This window comes from Panthera leo, chromosome E1 (assembly GCF_018350215.1).
Source record: "Panthera leo isolate Ple1 chromosome E1, P.leo_Ple1_pat1.1, whole genome shotgun sequence".
Classification (NCBI taxonomy): domain Eukaryota; kingdom Metazoa; phylum Chordata; class Mammalia; order Carnivora; family Felidae; genus Panthera; species Panthera leo.
The window spans coordinates 16,232,194-16,250,344 of NC_056692.1; the positions used below are offsets into that span (position 1 = coordinate 16,232,194).

Genomic DNA, 18,151 nt, shown 5'->3' on the forward strand with positions numbered 1-18,151 from the left:
GTCTCCCAGGATGACCCAGTCTGCCTCTTGCTTCCTCCCTCCCTGTGCTGTCGCCTGGGGCACCAACCAAGTGGCCTGGGGCCTGACCCCAGCCCAGCTCAGCCAGTGGGGAGAAGCTTGGACCGGAGCTTGCCTCCTGCCTGCCATGCCCTCCCTGATGGTCTAGGGTACAAACTTGGGGCCCCAGGTGGGGCCTGGGCTCTGGCTCCCAGCCCGGCAGCACCGGCTGCTCTGTGCCTTCTCCTGTGCCCCTGGCCATCCACAAAACAGCAAAGGCTTTCCCTGGAGATTTTGGGGCCACCTCTGTGCTGAGGGCTTCCCACAGGCTCCCAGGCTGTTAGCAGTGGTAGTCCTGTTTGCAGGGGAATGGGCCAGAGGGTTTTTTATGAAGGTTTATTGTTGATTGGGTCTAGAGAGTTCTAGGACAGAGAGAAGAGCTGGGCGAAGAGGCCAGTCTTTGGGAGAGAGGGAGGCCCTGGGCTTGGGAACACACTCACATGCCTCGAGGCAGAGGTGACGCCATGGCCTCTGTCTCAGGACCTAATGAGACACCTGAAAGGACTGAGCAGGGTCCCTTGAACTCCTACCTGATTTCTGGCCTGGGATTCTCCCCAGACCTCTGCCTGGCACGGGCTCTACCCACAGGGGCCTCTCCTGTGCCCACCTCCCTGGCTCGCTTCTCTTCCCAGACCCTCAGAGAGGGATGTTCCAGGATTTCCTACCCTGGGATGCCCTGTCTAGCAGCTATGGCTACTGCCTTTGATAAGAGGGCATGTTCCCAGCCACAGCCAGACTAGCCCCAGGCTGGCAAAGAATGATTCCCCTGCACCCATTCAGGGCCCTCATGCCTCCTCTCAGGGCCCTTTCCTGTCTCTCTGACGCTTCTCAGACTCCTAGGAAGGAGCCTGTTAGCTCTGTCTACTAGAAGGGTCCCCAGTGCAGCTCTGAGCCTTCTAGGAGGGGCTTTGTGGCAGGGGAGGGGTGTAGGGCCCAGGGGCACTGGGTGGATCCCTCTGGGGCCCCCGTTTCTGCATTAGTTCCCCACCTGGGGAGCAAACTCCAACCTCTCCAGATCCTAAAGGAGGGGTTGGGTTTGCTTTATAGGACCTTTGAGGCCAAAATAGAGATGCCTCTGTGTTTTGGGGGAGGGAGGGAGGGAGCCCAGAGCATTCGTGTCACTTGTGAAGTCAGGTCAGGCCAGGGGGTGAATCACAAAGTCTATGGAACTTGTGGTTCATGAGGCCATGGTCTCCTGGCAGGCCCCAGGGGTCCCAGCTTCAGCACCCCAGGGGGAAAAAGAATAACCAGTCAGCCGGTTTAGGCATGGTCTTGTGGGGGAGAAGGATGGCCGAAGTGGGGGTCTATCTTGCACACTGTGACACACCCAGACCTGCCCTGGCCCCCGCAGTCACACCCACACAGACACACACTTGTTCACACTCAAAGCCCAGAACAGTTGAGAAAGAGAGGAGACAGCAGCAGACAGCCACAGGACAGCTGGGAATTCCTTCCATTCAGGCAAGGACAACGTGGGAATACTCTAGTTGTACAAGGACGTAGCTCAGAGGCCTCTGAGGGTTGCAGAAGGAGCACAGGCCTCAGGAGACTGACTCCTGGGGCAGAGAGGAGCACAAGGCCTGCACCCTGCGGAGATTGGACTGGAGGGAGGGTCCCCCGACTCCCCTGTCGCCTCCACCCACAGGCAGCCTGGCCCCCCCCACCCCCAGGCCTAACCCCCTGCTGCCCCAGCTCCATCGTGAGTCCAGCTGCTGGCTGCATGAACACAGCGGTCCCCCAGCTCTGGATGCAGACATAGCCCCTCCCCCTGTCCCAGCAAGAACTGCACTCCCCCCCGCCCCCCCCCCCCCCCCCCCCCCGCCCCGCACCACACTCTCTAGTTGGCACCTCTGTATTGCTCAGCATGGAAGCAAATAAAGCTGAAAGCGCATGTGCTCCACGGCCCTTTGCTGGGATCAAAGGATTCCGAACAACAGGGTTGGGGGAAAATCCACTCAGTCTGTTGGTGCCAGTTCCGGGGTCAGGGCCCGGAGCCAGGCAATGGGAAGGCTGGGCACACTCGGGGCATTCCGCTGGGTAAGTTTGTCCTCCCTGGGCCTCAGTTTCTCCAGTGAGGAATGCAGGTCCCACCTTCCCTCAGTTGTCCTTTCTGCACCTGAACAAAGACCTCAGGCACGGAAAGAAGAGCCCAGGAAACTGACACTTAACTGACAGCCTGGCTCATGCTGGGTGTTTCACATGCACGGGGAAATCCTAGGGGGTTACTAGTGTTATCTCCAGGTTCAGATTGGTAAACTGAGGCTCAGAGACATTCAGGGACTTGTCCCAGGTCACACCATGCCCAGCAACAGAAGGTACTGAATAAATGTTGGTGAACCGACCCTGTCCCTAGGGCTGACCCCCAAGTTGGCTTCTTGCAACCACGCTTTGCTACTCAGAGAGGAAAGCCCTATAGAAGGAAGGCAAGTTAGTTGGCGGGGGTGGGGAGTGGTGGTGGGGGATAAGATAGGAGGAGGGATCCATTTCCCAGACTGCTGGAGGGCAGCCCAAGCAGGCTGTGGGTGTGGGCACAGTGACACCTACCTCCCCTTTCTCTCTCTCCCTCTCCCCCTCTGGGAGTCTCTTTTATAGGGGCACTAATCCCAGAACCCTTTTGACCTAAGCACCTCCCACAGGCCCCACCTCCTCACACCATCACCTTGATAGGTAAGATTTCAACATACAAATTTGGGAAGGACACAGCAGTCAGACCACAGCAGTGTGGAGGTGTTTCAGTGGGTGCTCACAGGGAGAGCCGTGGAGGGAGCAGCAACCTCTGCCCCAGAGTGGGAGGGAGGCTCCCCAAAGGACCCTGGGCTGGGACCCCTCCCTCTCTTCTTCCACAAACTTGTAGTAAGTGTGGGGTGCTCCGATCGGATAGGGGAGCCACCAAAGGTGGGGTGTCCCAATCGGATGGGGGCTGGTGGCCAGGGCGGTGAAAGAATTCACCCAAGGCAGAACAATGGAGATAGAAGTTTATCAAATACACTGTGAGAGAGCATGGGGCAGGATAGCAAAATAGAGCCGGTCAGTGCCGAGGTGGTGGGGAGGGGCCACAGTTACAGGATGGAGCGAGAGAGTATGGGAACATATGGAATTTTCCTTTCTTTGGTGATCTTAGGAACTGGTTATTTTGAGGTGGGTCCCTTAATGAGCCCATTTGCATTGCCCGTACCTTACTCAGTTTTCCGTTGCTCAAGCTTGTTGCCTAAAAGCTGCCTCTACATTGAACACTTACTACATACCAGGCCTTATACTGGACCCTGAGGACACATAGATGAAAAGGACAGGCTTTCTGGACCATAGGACCTGTGGCCTAAAGGGAAAGTTCTGGAAGGAAGGAGTTAGTTGCTGGGGCAGGGTAAGTGAATGTGCCAGCTGGGTAGATGAGGGCTGCTGGGAGGGGAACACGGGACAGAGGGCTGTCCTAGGAAGTCAGGGAAGCCAAGAGCAGGAAGGTGGCCTTCACCGGGAGACTCATGATCTTTCCAAGGATACTTAAAGCACCCCCCGGGGATCCAGATGAAGATGAAATGCCGCCAGTGTAATGCTGCCAATTTAATAACACTCAGGTGAGTGGACACCTCCAGTCCACGGGCACTGCCAGTAACAATCACATCACTGTAGTGCCTGGCTTGGTGGTGAAGATTTCTTCGACATCGTCAGACACAACCCAATTTTAGAAACTTTAAAACGGGAAGGGGGCACCTGTGTCTTACAATCAGTGAGGGAAATATTGGAGTTTTCACAATGCAGGAGGCCTCATGACAGATGGCTGTGCCCTGGGACAAGGGGTCTGGCCTCTCTGAACCTCATCTCCCCATCTGTAAATGGGGTGATAATCTGCTCTGGACACGCCCAGGGCTGTTGGGAGCCTGACGCAATCCTGGGGAACCGCGAGGGCTCGATACATGTGGGGGGTACAGCCTGGCCCCCAGCCTGGAGAGCATCCCAGAATCTGGGTAGTTCTGGGCACCCCGGCCTGCCCCTTGAGTCCCTGCCAGCCTCCTCCCCATCCCCCGACCCATGATAGGAGACAACCCCGTGGGCCCTGGAAAGCTCTCTGGCCCGGGCCCCAAATTTTTCCCTCATTGTCTGTGTCATCGTGGGCAGCCCCTGGCCTCTCTCTCGGCCTCAGTCTCCTCAAGTAAAGGAGTGAGCTGAGCTGGTCTAGAATCACCTGGGGGCTTGAGGACATGCTGAAGCCTGGCTGCCACTCCTAGAGAATCTGGTTTAAGTGGTCTGGGGTGTGGCTGGAGCACCTGCATTTTTTCTTTTTTTAGATTTTTTTTTTTTTTTAAAGTAATCTCTACACCCAACATGGAGCTCAAACTCACAACCACAAGATCCAGAGTTGCATGCTCCACCAAGTGAGCCAGCCAGCCTCCCCTGGCGCATCCGGGTTTTAACAAATTTTTCCAGTGGTCACCCCAATGGTCTTTTGAGGTTGGAAGCCACTGGGATGGACTCTAGAGCCTTGCTACTCAAAGTGTGCTCCCTGGACCATTAGCTTGGACATGACCAGGGCTGGCAAAAATGCAGAAACTCAGACGATGCCCTTTAAGGAGAATATCCACCTTTAACAAGATCCCCAGGCTGTTCCTTTGCATGTTAAGTTTGGGGAAGCTCTGGGCTGGAAGCCTGAAGGAGAGCTGGCTAGTCTCACCTTAGGTGGTTCTTTTCTTCTCTAGTGGTTCTTTTCTCTCCCCTGTAAAAGTAATAGTCATTTGGGTTTCTTTCTTACTACAAGGATCTATTGTAACAAACTGAGAAAATCTAGGCAGTACTGAGAAACAAAGAGAAGGACAAAGAGAGGAACCCCGGGTAAGTATGGCATTTCCTAGCAGATGACGTCTACACCCCTCTTCCCAGTTGTTTGCCAGTGAGGCTGCAGCCCTTGGCGGAGGAGGCGCGTGTGAGTAGGAGGTGTGTGTGTGTGGGAGGCAGTCAGAAGGTCACAGTGGGTGTGCCCCCAAAGCACCATTCCCAAGGAAGCACGGAACTTCCCCAGCCTCTGGCCCCCCACCATGGGTCTGCTGGAGTCTGCTGGAATCTGCTGGAACCTGCTAGGGACCAGAGAAAGTCAAACAGGTGTCTTGAAGCTGCTGCTTGGATGGAAGTTTCTACTTGCAACCAGAATGAACTCTCTGGCTCTCCTGGGTCTCTACCTGCCAGACTCTGGGCCCTGGAGGAAGAGTGGGGGATGTCTCTTGCACCCTCATCCTGTGATAGGAATTCCTACTCCCAGGGCTGGACCAGTCCACCTGGTTCCTTTGTGTTGAGGGACACACGGGACCCTCCAGGCAGACGAGGTATGGAAATTGTAAAAAAAGAAAAAAGAAAAAAGAAAAAAAGGCCTCCTTCCTGGGTATGTTTGCAGCCCAGCTCCCAGCCTGGAGCCCTGGGGACAGCTGGATTTCCATGAAGGATTTCAGCGACCCAAGCACAGAGGCCCACACCACCCCATCGAGGGAGGGCTGTGGAGAGTTCCTCCCTGGATCCTGGGGCAGAGCCGGTCAGCTGGAAGATGGGCCCTGCCAGGGCTTCTGCCTCCTGCATTATTGATCTGCTGCCTGGCCATGGACATGAATAATTCATCAGGGGAAGGAAGCACTGAGAAGTGCAAATTGGAGGCATCCCGGCTCCTCTCACCTCCATGCTGAGGTGGGGGGGGGGGGGTACTCCTCTTTGCTTAATGGGCTTCCTGGGAGGCCCTGCTGAATCTCAAGTTTCTCCTCCTGCCCATGGGTAGGCCCAGAAAAAGCCCTACACATTTGGGGTGGCCCTGAATCTGGCCTAACTGGGTACAGAGCTGCCCACAGCCCCAAGGGCCAGATGACCCATCCTGGCCATGCTTCTGCTCACCTGGGACTCCACTGGGCCTGAGTTTACACACTGAGCCCTTTATCCTCTCTGATTAGCTGGATCACCATGCCATTGTTATGCCTGAGAAGGTCCTGGATGTAATCTTGCTCAGGGAACAGTAGCCCTTATTGTTGTTGATGCTATATTTACAATAAAAGGTGGCTCCTTTCATTGCTGTCAAGGTCTTGGGGAAGGGCTGAGGGTACCAGCTGGGAAGGGGTGAGTCAGGATGATGGAGAAGCCTGCTTGGGGTGGGGTGCAGTCTGAGCCTCAGGGGGGTGGGGCAGGCAGCAGAGGGCAGGAGGTAAATGTGTAGAGGAGAGCATCGAAAGAATTATTCAGGATCCTTCTAGGGATTTATCCTCTCTGACCAGACTTCTCCACACTATGGTCTCAGGGGCTGCAGGGATTGGAGTCCATCGACCAGCTCATCCCTGATGCTGCAGATCTCGGGCTCAGTTCTGTTCACCGGTTCCATTTAACACATATTTATTTATTTTTATTAATTTTTAAATGTTTATTTTGAGAGAGATGGAGATAGAGGTGGGGGGGAGACGGAGGGGCTGAGAGAGGGAGAGAGAATCCCAGGCAGGCTCTGTGCTGCCAGCACAGAGCCTGGCGCGGGGCTCGATCTCACAAACCGTGAGATCGTGGGCGCCCCCAACACAAACTATGAAGGGTAATGTACGGCCTATAATCTCGGGCCAAACTCAGGTGTGCAAGAAACATAATTTCTCTTTTGCCCCATTTGGCCTGGTGGCAGAAACTTAAGCTTGGTCAATTCAGATGTCTCTCCCCTTTCCCTGGGGATGACAGCAGGCCAAGGCGTTGGGGACAGGGGTGGCAACAATCTAGTCCTCATTCCGCTGTCCTTAGTCCCTGCAGATGGCTGTTCAGCCTCAGTGCTTGCTCCTCTGTTCCTCTGCCCTCTCACATGTCTAGAGATGGTTCCATTGTCTCCTCACTGAACCCATTTACAAGTGCTTTTGGTTGAGGGGCGCCTGGCTGGCACAGTCGGTTAAGCGTCTGACTCTTGGTTTTGGCTCAGGTCATGATCTCATGGTTTGTGGGTTAGAGCCCCAAGTCGGGCTCTGTGCTGACAATGCAGAGTCTGCTTGGGATTCTCTCTCTTTCTCTCTCTCTCTCCCTCTGCCTGTCTCCCCTGCTTGTGCTCTCTCTCTCAAAATAAATAAACTTAGATAGGGTTCTTTTTTTCTCATTTAACAAGAAGTCCAGGGGTAGGCAACCCCAGGGAGGGGCAGTGCCCCACGGTGTCATCACCCAGGTGCCTTCAGTCTTCCTGCTTCAGCATCTTAATCTCAAGCCTTTGTCCTCATGCCTTCCACCTAATACTGGTCACAGAATGGCTGCCACCGCTCCAGCCATTCTGGCTAGCAAGGAGGAAAGGGGGCTGCGGAAGTTCTGTCAGGCTGCCCACGGGCTGCCTGCCCAGATCCCCTGGGCAAGTGTTTGTCTTCTCTGGCTTCCTGTTCTCCTTCCATCTGCCCAATCGGAGAAAGCTGCTCAGAGCCCCTCTGTTCTTGGATCTTATACACCCACCTGAGAATTGCATTGTGTGTCCCTGTCACTGCCACTACGTCCATGGACACTCAACCTGGGAGAAACTGAAAAACAGGGCCCCAATCTGCCTTTCTCACTTCCCTTCAGACCAGAGATTCTTGGGGTAGGAGCCCTGCTCTGACTCATCTTACATTTATTCTTCCAAATCTATTTCTTAAGCCTCTCGTTCTTTCAAAAGACCAGGCTTTTGAAACACAAAAGCCAAGAACTGGCTCCTTTTCCTTCCTGCTTTTTCCTGGGTATTTCCTACCGTGAGATGAAAAATAGGAGTGGATGGAGGAAATGAGGATTCAAAGAAACCTAAGAAAAGGGGGGAAATATGGTTAATATGTCAAAGTAATACAACTACACTGCGCTGTTTTTCCTAGTTACACGAGCACACGTACAGGAGCAAACCGCGTGTGGTCTTTGCTCACAAGCTGCTTGCGGCCTAGGAAGGTAGAGAGACCTGCAGGGTAGACAGAATCTGAGTTGTGCGAAGATGGCAGGAAGCAAAGGGAACCGCTGAGGGCAGCACTGAGGAGGGTCAGAGGGCTCCCCGCGGAGCTGAGCTCTGGGCTGAGCTGAGTGCTGGCATGGGAAGAAGGGAGGGTGGGGAAGGGTGTCCCAGGAGGGGAACAGCCTGAGCAAAGACCCAGAGGTCTGGGGTGGTCACAGAGGACATCATGCTGTTGAACAGCCTGGGAGGGGTGGAAGCAGACAGGTGGGGGAGGACCAGATTGATCACAGGAGATCTAGGAGATCTGGGAGCTCTGGGAGCTACTGCGTGTGTCCAGGACTCCATCCGTTTTTATTTTTTATTTTTTGAAGTCTATTTATTTATTTTGAGAGAGAAAGAATGAGTTGGGGAGGGGCAGAGAGAGAGGGAGCCAGAGAATCCCACAGCACAGAGCCCAGTGCGGGGCTCAAACTCATGAACCGTGAAATCTTGACCTGAACCCCAGGACTTCATCCTTGAAGAAGTTTGTTGTTTCTCGCTTCTGTCTTAAATGGGGCCTGGCCCTAACTCCGTCGCCTCCCCCGAAGCAGGGCCTTCCTTCTCACTGGGCTATAGCTACTCTTCAAGATGCTGCATCAGAAGCAGATGCTTACTTCTTATTGCTCAACTGCTTTTCACAAAGCAAAGAGCTGAGATGAACGACATGAAAACCAGCCTTATTATTATTATTATTATTATTATTATTATTATTATCACTACTACTCTGTGCAGTTAGTAATTACCGAGGAGTGCAAGTTGCCTTTTTCTTGCTTTGAAACACTATTTCCAATATTCCGTCAGACTTGACACTTTTCCTTTCCTTATTACCCAAGGCAAATCATAAATAAAACTTGAGAGATCCTCTAAACTGGGGATTGGCAAACTTTTTCTGTAAGGGGCCAGATAGTAGCCCTAAAGGAACCATAGATAATACGGAAATAAATAAAACTTTATTTATAAAAAACATGTAGTGGACTGGAACTGCCCCATGGGCCGGTCTGCCCACCCTTGCTCTAAACCCACTCGATATATGACTTTCCATGGCACAGAATAGCTTTTTTTTTTTTTTTTTTTTTTTTTTTTGGCATGGGCCAAGATCCAGGTGAGAAAGTGCTGGGCTCACCACACTGCAATGTCAGGAGGCCGGTTAGTGCACCTGGCTCCTTCCTGGTAGGTGATTACTCCCCTATTATAGGTAAATTAGTGACAGTGGAGCAGATGATTGGTTGCTCATCCTATGATGATAAAACCCATCATAAGAAGGAGGGAAAAGTCAGATCATCAGTATCTACATTGGAAATGAACATGGACTCTAATTCCAAAAGGTGTTACCACAAACTGCCGGGTGCCAGGCCGTGGGGTGGGAACTGGGGGTGAGAAGGGGAGGGAGGAAACGCAACCTCTACATCAAAGAGCTCTTGGGGCCTCCAGGGAGGGGTGGGGAGCCAACGCTCTGCTAGAGACACAGTCACCACCAGTAGGGAGACAATGAGGCAACCAGGGTGACAGGCCTCCGCCCTGTGGCTGGGAAAGGGGGTCTACAGAAGAGGGCTCTATTATCAAGTAAATGAGGAAAACACTGAATTAAATAAGGCTAAATACAGGTGCTCGACTAGAAGACTTCTCAGAGCCTTGAATATGCCGACATGCAACCTGAATCTCCAAGAGAGGACTGAGATGTGGTATTTCCTAAAATTAATGCACTGCCAAGCCCTTTCTTTGAGGAGCATTTTCTTGCAAACCTACTTTAGATTTGCAGAGCCGAGCAATTCCCTACGTTATTAAGGACTCTGTGAACATCCTTTTTAGTGGCTATATAATATGTATAAACCATCACTTATTATTTATTTGCTTATCTTTTCTCCCATTGCTGGGCACTTAGGGGCCTGGTTTTTCTCTCCTCTTTCTTTTCCTGCCTATAATTTAACAAGAGGGCTTAAGCATTAGGGGAGCAAAGTCCAAAAAGTGCTCCAGGAGCAGCTGTTGCTACTGAGCCTCCTGAATTTCACTGCTCCGTGGAGCCTGGGGGAAGAGCCCCGCCTCCCCACTGGGGCAGGTGGCTGGTCATCATGGCAACCAGAAGGGCTGGGAAGAGGCAAGATGCTGACAGGTGGGGCTACACGAAGAAGCCCCCAAGGCCAGGCGGCTGGGAGCCTGCAGTGCTGAGGCTGACCAGACCTGACTGTTGCGGGACCCCTGGCAATGATGGATGGGCCTCTAAGCTGCTTTGACTTTCTTCATGGCTCCCGGCACCACCAGGCTACCAGGACCCTCAGCCAGAAGCCTCTTTCTCCCATTGGGACAAAATGGGAGACAGGAAGTAGTGAGGAGCTGGAAAGGTGGGTGGCTGGAGGGTCGATCGGCCCACATTCTCGCCTCAGTGTCCTGCCATGTCTCCAGAGTTTCCCCACTTGTTTTCATTGGATGGAGAATTTTCTTCTATGTGTTTCTTAATGTGCTTTGAATTGTAGGCTCCTCAAGGACGTTTTAACAAGGATCCCCTTTTGCACAGTTGCCTGTAAGAGGATGAGGTTTCTGGGTGAGAGGAGATCTGGTCTTCTTGGGACCCTCCCAGGGGCGCAATGTGCAGGAGGGCCGTGCGTGTCGCAAGGACCAGTGTCCCAAGGGCCTCTCAGGCTCCATGAATGCTGTAAGCAACACTTCTCCACAAGAACTTGGTGCTTCCCGGCCTGTGCGATCTTCATTCTTTAACATTTTTTTTTAACATTAAAGCAATACAAGTTATGTTCACCAAACTGAAGTCAGCAGTCACCCTTGGGGTGGGGGTGGGGGTGACCCTGGGGAGGGGACAAAGGCAGCCTCTCAGTTTTTATGCCATATACCTTGTACCCTCAACATCTTACAATAAGCACTTATTTCTGTATTACTTTTACAATTTATAGTTTAATTTTTAAAAAACAGGAATGTGGGAGGGAGGAAAAATCTGCACCATAATCCATTAGCTGAAGCAATCAATGTGAATACCTGAGCGTTTTTCTTCCAGGCTTCCAAGAAGGAATTTGTTCTGAATACACAGTGAGCTGCTTTATAGTAGCAGAGCTCGGCTAAGGGCTCTCTGTGCTGTAGCCGGACCTGGCAGAGATTTAAGCAGCAGCCACTTTCAATTTCCCTCAAAACTGCCTCCTCACACATGCCAGCCTCTCCTGACTGGAAGGACACACAAAACTGGCACAACATGGGTGGGATGGAGTGGGTGTTTTCAGAGGGGCTGGAAGCCCCTAGAAGCTCTCTCTCTCCTTGGCCTGACTGGGCGGATCTCCAGAAAACCTCGCTCTCTTGGCATCGGCATCGCCTCCAGGGACCTCCCCAGCGTTCACTTCTTCCGACCTTTGCTTTGGATTCAATTCTTGTTCTTGGCCGTCGCCCTAGAACTGGATGCTTCGGTCTGACTCTTGTCTCAGATCTTCTCTCAGCCCCTGCCCCAGTTTCCCTTTGCTGGGACCCTGCCCTCCCATTACTCCAGCTGGAGGCAGATACCTCTGGTGCGTCCTCCTTCCCCTACTGAGCTCAGAGTCCCTTCCTGTATCTGCTAAACTTTCTAAGGGCCTGTGGCTGTAGCAAGATGTCCACATAAGGGACAAATTGGATGCTGGAAAGTCCATGTAATGGGATTCAACTTGGATGGACCTGTGTGGTTTTCTCATGCCCCTCAAACCACCTCACAGCTCTCCCCAAACCCATTCAATTTGTTGGGGGCTTTGGGAAGCTGAGGGAAGTCCCAGGCCAGGCTCCCTCTAGGGTCTCAGGACATTCCCCCAAGAGGGAGACACCCGGTTCCAGGTTGAGCCAGCTCACCCTCCCAGAGGAACCAAGCGCAATGAACTCATGTTTTGATCATGGCCCTTGGGAGCTGCTCTTGAGCTGGTTAAACAGGCAGGAGGTAAACACGCACTGAGGAGACCGACTTGGGCTCCCTGTGCAGCAGGTTTAGTTATAATGATGACAGAATAACAGGGGAGGGACACAGGGAAAAAGCCCTCTTACCAGCACCCCCCTTCCACTGCTGGGTGTGTACGGGCCCCCTTGTGCTCCCTCTGGGTGACTTCCCACAGTGTGGAGTGGTTTCTTCCCTCCTTCATTTTGTTCTGATTACAAAATTAATATTTCATTGTGGCAAACTTGGAAAATGCAAAAAGTGTAATGAACAAGACAAAAATGTCCCTGAATTGCTCTATTCACTCTCTTTCACATTCAGCAGCCTTATTTTCAGTACAGCACTTATCAGCCTCTGAATTCATCTTGTTCATTTATTTGTTCGCTTGTTTACTGTCTACTTCTCCCCCACCACAATCTTAAATGTCTCTCTTTGATTTTGAAAGAGGAAGAGGGCAAGTGGGGGAGGGACAGAGGGAGAGAAAGAATCCTAAGCAGGCTCCACACCCAGTGCAGAGCCTGACGTAGGGCTCGATCCCACGAATTGTGAGATCATGCATGATCTGAGCCGAAATCAAGGGTTAGATGCTTAACTGACTGAGCCACCCAGGTGCCCCAATGTCTGTCTTTCTTTCTTTCTTTCTTTCTTTCTTTCTTTCTTTCTTTCTTTCTTTCTCCTTCTTTCTAAGCATTTGCCATTGGGCTTTTGTTTGGTTGGTTGTGTGGACACAATGTATACAAGTTGAGTTGCACAAAAGTCCAAGGAAGAGTCTGTCTTAAGTCTATCTTGTAAACAGCTAATGCCCAGGGCCCAGGAAAAGGCTGGGCACGTGGGAGGTGCTTCATTGCATATCTGATGAATGAATGAGTTCAGGGCAATGTGTAGATTTTCACTCAGTTGTGATCACCCAGTTCATGTTATTTTGTATGCCAATTTCTTTATGTGTTTCATGCAGTTGTGGTGGATGGCAGGAGAGAGGGTGGCTTTGGACAGGGAAAGGAACAGGTCATCTAATGACTGTGATGTCAGAGTCACACATCTGCCCCATGCAGGGACATCTCCTAACTCTTTGGGGTTGTTTGTACAGAAATCTGAGGCTAATTGAACTTGCTCAAGGTCTTGCAGCTGGACAGCAGTGGAGTCAGGTCTAGAACCATAATAAAAGCTTCATCTTTTAGAAAAAAACATATCAAATCAGAGATATGAGTTACATTTTTAAGGCAGCTTTTAACTTAAAAGCTCTGAAGCACATCTCGGGGACCTCAATGTCCTTTTCATTCAAATACTGTTCCATCAAAAGACTTAGTCTGTGCTGATAATAAGACGGGTTTCACAAGATTGGATCCGACAAAGAGGTGTGGTTAGGTGATTAATTAACTGAAGCAGAGATTTGGGAATTTAAAATTTGGCGACCTTTGTTCTCCCTCAATGCAAGAAAAGATTTCTCTTGCCATCAGGCTGGTTTAATGTATGGTTGCCTTTATCCATCTGAAATGGAAAGCTATAGGTTTGTAAAACACATTTTAGAGAACTGTGAGAAATTTTGGTTAAGGAAGGAGATGATTAATACTTCAGCGTCTGTATATACTCACCACTTCAAAATAAATCTATCAGTTGTACTTGTTAATTAAAATAAATTTTGGACACCTGGGTGGCTCAGTCGGTTGAGCGTCCGACTCGGTTTCAGCTCGGGTCATGGTCTCACGGTTCATGGGTTCGGGCCTCACATCAGGCTCAGGATTCTCTCTCTCCTCTCTCTCTCAAAATAAATAAATAAACTTCCAAAAAAAAAAAAAAAATTTCCACACCTCTCTGGGTCTTTGCTTTCCACACCAAGAAATATCTCAGAGTGGCTTTTGAGATGACTTTTGCACCTGCTGTCTCCCACCAGCGACAGTTCACAACTGTGATCCAACAGAACAGCTTCTGACAGTTTGTAGTTTAAAATCCCACATAGGTCTTTCTGTTCTCCAAATCCGCGCTCTTTCCAGCTGCCTCCTCTGATGCCGTCAGCATTCTTGCTGGTCACCTACAGCCATCAGCATTTACAAAGCCAGAATACTAGATCTGGTCTGGATTTTACTTCACAGAGAGGCCTTAGCGTTTTGTCTCTGCATTGCTGCTTGTGTTTCTGGGGTTTCTGGGGAGTTTCCTCCAGCCCTGTTCTGGCACCAGGGGTAGCTTGACTGGTCCACCCACATCAAGGGCGAAGTCTTGCCCGCCCAAGGAGCCTCCTTGAGAAACCCATGCCCCCCCACGCCCACCCCGTGGGCTGTAGTTCTCAGAGAGTCCCTTGCCCCAGGATGCTTTCCTTGCTCAGAGGCATTTCCCTAGGGCACATCAGGGGCTTGGGGAGGTGGGGGGGGGGGGGGTGTGTGGCTGGGGGAAGCTGAGCCCTGGAGACTCATTCTCAGGATACTTGGTTCTGCAGGGAAGGAAAACCACCTCCCTGGAGCCTCCTCCCTCCTCAAAGGAGGAATTCAGTGAGGCAGAAATTAAGAAAACCCTCCATCTGGGGACACGGGCATGTGACTGGAGAGAACAGACATGAAGAAGTCACCCTCTTTACAGATGGCTAACAGAGGGTAGAGTTACCCTGAGTTAAATAGTGAACTGCAGATTTTCATTTTCACCAAAAACTTCCATCTCATTTTTTAAAAATGTTTATCCATTTTTGAGAGAAAGCAGGGGGAGGGGCAGAGAGAGAGAGGGAGGCAGAGGATGTGAAGTGGGCTCTGTGCTGATAGCAGAGAGCCCGATGCAGAGCTCAAACTCACAAACTGTAAGATCATGACTTGAGCTGGAGTCAGAGCTTAACTTCTACTGGGCCACCCAGGAGCCCCCCAGTCTCATTAAAACAAAATTTTTTTTTAAATGTTTATTTACTTTTGAGAGAAGGTGGGGAGGGGCAGAGAGTGAGGAAGACAATCTGAGGCAGGCTCCAGGCTCTGAGCTGTGTGCACAGAGCCTGACTCAGGGCTTGAACTCACAAACTGCAAGGTCATGACCTGAGCCTAAGTCGGATGCTTAACTGACTGAGCCACCCAGGTGCCCCTCCCTCAGTCTCATTCTTAATGCCAATTACCTGGGGAAAAATCATGAGATCCTCTATTCCACTCCCAAAAGCTCTGTTTTACAAGAACAAATCAGTCAATTGACATTTACTGAACATCTACTAGGTACCACTTACTTTTTCGCATATACGATCTCATTTGTTCCCAGTGACAATTTATTTTAAGTAGCAATTTTCCCATTTTACAGATGAGAAAACAAAGTTTTGCAAGTGTTAAAATTAAATTATTGTTATTATACACAGCCATGAACACGAGGGAATAAAAATGACATCTTTGGCTTCTACCCTGACAGCAGAGAATCTCTCCTCAATCAGTTTGGTTTTTTTTCAATATTTATTTATTTTTGAGACGGAGAGAGACAGAGCATGAACGGGGAAGGGTCAGAGACAGAGGGAGACACAGAATCTGAAACAGGCTCCAGGCTCTGAGCTGTCAGCACAGAGCCCGACACGGGGCTCGAACTCACAGACCGTGAGATCATGACCTGAACCGAAGTCGGATGCTCAACCGACTGAGCCACCCAGGCGCCCCTTTCAGTTTTAAGTTCACAGTGTTTATTCTTCATTTTTAATTGTAGTAAAATACACATAACATAAAACTTACTATTCATTTTTTTAAAAGTTTATTTATTTTGAGAGAGCATGAGTGGGGGAGGGGCAGAGAGAGGGAAAGAAAGAATCCCAAGCAGGCTCCACACTGTCAGTGCAGAGCCTGATGCAGGGCTCGAGCTCATGAACTGTGAGATCATGACCTGAGCTGATATCAAGAGTTGGATGCTTAACCAGCTTAGCTATCCAGGTACCCCTCTTACTCATTTAAAGAAAAAATGGAAACAAAAAAAGAATTTGCATGTTATTCTTGCACAGGGGCCATGCTAATCTTCTCTTAATTCCAATTTTAGTCCCTGCACTGCCAAAGTAAGCACCCATCTTACTCATTTTTTATTTATTTTTCCAGAGAGAGAGAGAGAGAGAGAGAGAGAGAGAGAGAGAGAGAGAATCTTAAGCAGACTCCACACTCAGTAGAGAGCCTGATGTGGGGCGCGAGCCCACATCCCTGGGATCATGATCTGAGCTGAGATCAAGAGTCGGACGCTCCACCGACTGAGCCACCCAGGTGTCGTCCACCTTATGCATTTTTAAGGGTACAGTTCAGTAAGAACATTCATACTTTTGTGCAACCATCACCACCGTCCATCTCCAGAACTCCTTTCATCTTGCCAAGCTAAAACTCTGTATCCATTGAACACTAGCTCCATATTGCCCCCTCCTCCTGGTCCATGGCAATCACCTATTTTCTATTCTGGTTTTTGTCTCTAAGAATTTGACGGTTTTAGGTACCTCATATAAGTGGAATCATACAGTGTTTGTTTTTGTCACTGGCTTCTCTCACTTGGCATAATGTCTTCAAGTTTCATCCATGTTGTAGCACGTGTTAGGATTTGCTTCCTTTTTAGGGCTGAGTAGTATTGCACCGTACATGCAAACTGCATTTTGCTGATCCATTCATCCATCAATAGATACTTGGGTTGCTTCTACACTTTTGATTATTGTGAATAATGCTATGGACATCAGTGTACACATAATTCTTAGAGACCCTGATTTCAAGTCTTTTGGGCATATACCCAGAAACAGAATTGCTGGATCGTATGCAAATTCAGACTGACAACCAAGTGGCAGTGAGGATGTGGAAGAAATGGAATATTCATACACTGTTGGTGGGAATGGAAACTGCTACAATCACTTTGGAAAACTGTGACAATATATCCTAAAGCTAAATATAGGTATAACCTATAATCTAACCTTCCTACCCCCAGATTTAAATAACCGACAGAAAAGTGTATGTATGTGTCCCAAAACCCGTGTTCAAGAATGTTCAGGGCGGCACACTTTGTAATAGTTCCAAGGTAAAAAAATTATGCATCTACAGTAGAATGGCTACATACAGTGTGATTATTCATACAAAGAAATACTCCAGAGTGATGGTTCTCAGACGTCTGTGTGCATCAGAATCACCCAGAGAGCTTGTTATACTGATTGCTGGGCTCCATCTGCCTGTCCCCTGCCACCTCACAGAATGTATCTCACATTTCTCCTCCTTAGCTGCTCTTATCATTGTTGAAGATGGCTGTCAGCCGCTACTTGAGTATTCTCTCCTCCCCCACATCAGCAAGAGTGGGGACTAAAGAAGCATAAGAAGACTGATTTCTGACCATTAGCACAAACACAAAAATCTCTCTTCTGCCAGGTCAGTCCTGCACTCCTGAATTTGCTGACATACTTATAAACTTAACTTCCCATAACTCTGACAACATAATTAGAGCATAATTATGACAGAATTATGGTGCCCAGCTTTATCCATGTTTTATAAAGAAGGAATTGACCATTAGCTTTATTAACTGCAAGGTCTTCCTGCTAGGCAAAAGTAGAGAAGAGATTCAAACCTGTATCTTCTGACTCTGGGTTTAATGATCCCTCCTCCACAGCTGGCTGTGTCCCCAGAATGCCAGCCATGCTTCTCCCTCTTCTCTATCTATCCAGGTGCTACCAAGTTCCAGGTCTAAGTCAAGGCCCCCTTTCTCCAAAAAATAAATACTGCAACCCAAAGCAAGATGGTTCTGCCTGATGTGAATATAGTATTGTTTAGCTACCTAATGTGCTTCTGGGCATTAAAAGCTCAGCCCCGAAAGAGCTCCTTCAGGCAGTGTCTGCTGTTTCTGTGGCTAATTGGCTATCCAGGGAGGTGGATGCAGCTGCAGTGAAATGCTGATCTTTTCACCCCGATCACTAGGAGTGAGCTGGGATACGTTTCCTCTATGCATCAGCATTTCAGAAACAGCTGCTTATGACTTCGGCAGAGCCCAGGGGGAAGTGGGGACTCCCTGAGAGCAGCCTGTGGCTTAAAGAGGTTCAGTACCAAGGGCAGTGACTCAAGCCCCACTGGAGAATAAAGAGCCATAAAAGCAGAGGTTCTCAGTCCTGGGCTCCACCCCAAGTCCAACTGGATCAAAAGTGGGGGTAGATCTGGCATATCATCTATCTATCTATCTATCTATCTATCTATCCATCCATCCATCCATCCATCCATCTATCCATGCATCTATATAGCGATATATACCACAATTTCATATCTATCCATATCTATCTATCTACATATACATATATACATATATATGTTTAAACCCCTCTTTCCCAAGTGATT

The 18,151-nt window shown here is 49.8% G+C and overlaps 1 non-coding gene across 1 annotated transcript; it reads right to left on the minus strand.

The window, feature by feature from the left end:
• Positions 1-15,771: 15,771 nt before the first annotated feature.
• On the minus strand, positions 15,772-15,875 carry LOC122207425. The gene has a single exon (XR_006196844.1). It is a non-coding gene; the product is annotated as a U6 spliceosomal RNA (small nuclear RNA).
• Between the last annotated feature and the right edge of the window lie 2,276 nt (positions 15,876-18,151).